Source organism: Anopheles funestus (genome assembly GCF_943734845.2).
Source record: "Anopheles funestus chromosome X unlocalized genomic scaffold, idAnoFuneDA-416_04 X_unloc_22, whole genome shotgun sequence".
NCBI classification, from domain to species: domain Eukaryota; kingdom Metazoa; phylum Arthropoda; class Insecta; order Diptera; family Culicidae; genus Anopheles; species Anopheles funestus.
Genome location: NW_026045146.1, coordinates 102,709 through 105,000, shown reverse-complemented (window position 1 = coordinate 105,000; position 2,292 = coordinate 102,709). Strand labels below are relative to the sequence as shown.

Below are 2,292 nucleotides of genomic sequence, written 5' to 3'. Positions count from 1 at the left end.
TAGATGAGCCACCTTCAAGTTGAACTTGAACTGTTTGCACCGTGCATAGTAGATAATGGTCGTTCCAGTACACGGAATCGGACAGGTGCAGTTACACACCGTCCCTACGTGCTGAGCTTCTCCCGTTTCGCTCGCAGCTACTCAGGGAATCCCGGTTGGTTTCTTCTCCTCCCCTTATTAATATGCTTAAATTCTGGGGGTTGTCTCACATCACTTGAGGCCTACAACAAAATCAGTCACATTCCATTCGTTTCGAACCCGGGGCATAGCGAACCGATATATACGCAACAACACTTCACACACACACACACACGGATTGGGCAATTTACGGTCATTTTTGAATCAACGATGGCCCCCCCGAGCACGTTGTCCGAATATCACTCCAATAAGGACAACGAGTTCCGCTCGGCATCGTTTTGATTCGATCTCTCAACAACAACTCCCGGTCGACTTGGTCGACTTGGACCCACGATGTCTCCCCCCGAGCATGTCGAGCCAACTGCACCACTATTGTATTGGACAACATGTTCCCCTCGGGCATCGATGGGTTAATCATGCACCACTATTATAAAACCCTTTGACGTTTTCCCCCAAGCACGTTGATCCAGTATTACGACGGATACGGTCAACGAAATCTTGGACATCAAAGAGGTTTTCGATTGAATTTCCCCATGTTTCACAACGTACTCTTAGCGGTATCCTACGATACGTCTCACTCTATTTGTGTGTGTGCGCGTTTACGTGCGTGCGATTTATGCGGTTCACCCCTTTACTTTCAGCGCCCTGCGGTCCCAACAAAGGTCCCGAGCACGCCATTATGCACAGTGTGGAAGCGTGTTTCCCCCACGACACTAGACGGGCTGCTCGCCATAGTGTTCTATTGTGGCACGCTCCACCCTGAAGTTTGGTTTGTTGTATATCAAGGAATTGATAGGCACTCAAGAATGTGTGCATCGGCCGGGTTTAATCGTCCGACGCGCAATATGCGTTCAACTTATCGGTGTTCATGTGTCCTGCAGTTCACATTGTGACGCGCATTTAGCTGCGGTCTTCATCGATCCATGAGCCGAGTGATCCCCTGCCTAGGGTTTTATAGTAAGGTTCCCAATGTAACACAATCCCGGTGGTACGTCCAAAGACTAACTTTCTGACTAAGTTGTCTTTATTACCCAATAGTCCCAGGCCTTGTGACTTGTGGCTCATGTCTACGCCCATGGCCACCATTCGCTAAGATAGTTTTGAAGTCACTTTGAAGGCCCAGGAACAACTCTCTTTGCACATCGGTTAACCTGTCGCCGCAGTCAACTCATGTGCTTGGATCGGATCGAGCTATTGAGTATTGGGCCTGCATACTCGCTCATCCGTATCCTTTGCGTACCGCCCCATGGCCCTTGTATGTCTGCACCACAGTTCCTGTTCGTTCCGTGCCTATGGCCGGATACGTATTGCACATCGGTATACCTGTCGCTAATCAGGCAACTCGTGTGCGTGGATTGGATCGAGCTCATGGGGTGTGTAGAGATTCCATGTTATAATTGCAAGTCCATATCCACTTTATAGGTTAAAGTCATAAGTTGTGATTGCACAACCATTCTTCATAAGAGTTTAATCACTCTTCAACTAACTTTCGTTCTGGTGTCTTGGTATCAAATCGCGTAAGACACAAGATTCTACTGGCCAAATAGAATCTAGCACATTGGTTAACCTGACGCCGCAGTCAACTCATGTGCTTGGATCGGATCGAGCTATTGAGTATTGGGCCTGCATACTCGCTCATCCGTATCCTTTGCGTACCGCCCCATGGCCCCGTCCTTAGAGTTAATGACTAGTAGGCTTAACTCTTTGTATGTCTGCACCACAGTTCCCGTTCGTTCCGTGCCGTGGCCGGATACGTATTGCACATCGGTATACCTGTCGCTACTCAGGCAACTCGTGTGCGTGGATTGGATCGAGCTCATGGGGTGTGTAGAGATTCCATGTTATAATTGCAAGTCCATATCCACTTTATAGGTTAAAGTCATAAGTTGTGATTGCACAACCATACTTCATAAGAGTTTAATAACTCTTCAACTAACTTTCGTTCTGGTGTCTTGGTATCAAATCGCATAAGACACAAGATTCTACTGGCCAAATAGAATCTAGCACATTGGTTAACCTGGCGCCGCAGTCAACTCATGTGCTTGGATCGGATCGAGCTATTGAGTATTGGGCCTGCATACTCGCTCATCCGTATCCTTTGCGTACCGCCCCATGGCCCCGTCCTTAGAGTTAATGACTAATAGGCTTAACTCT

The 2,292-nt window shown here is 47.9% G+C and overlaps 1 non-coding gene and 1 pseudogene across 1 annotated transcript; both read right to left on the bottom strand.

Moving 5' to 3' along the window:
* Nucleotides 1–223, bottom strand: part of LOC125773119 (large subunit ribosomal RNA) — a 3,906-nt pseudogene extending 3,683 nt beyond the window's left edge.
* Nucleotides 224–932: 709 nt separating this feature from the next.
* LOC125773152 (5.8S ribosomal RNA) lies at nucleotides 933–1,090 on the bottom strand. The gene has a single exon (XR_007419927.1). It is a non-coding gene; the product is annotated as a 5.8S ribosomal RNA (ribosomal RNA).
* Nucleotides 1,091–2,292: the final 1,202 nt, after the last annotated feature.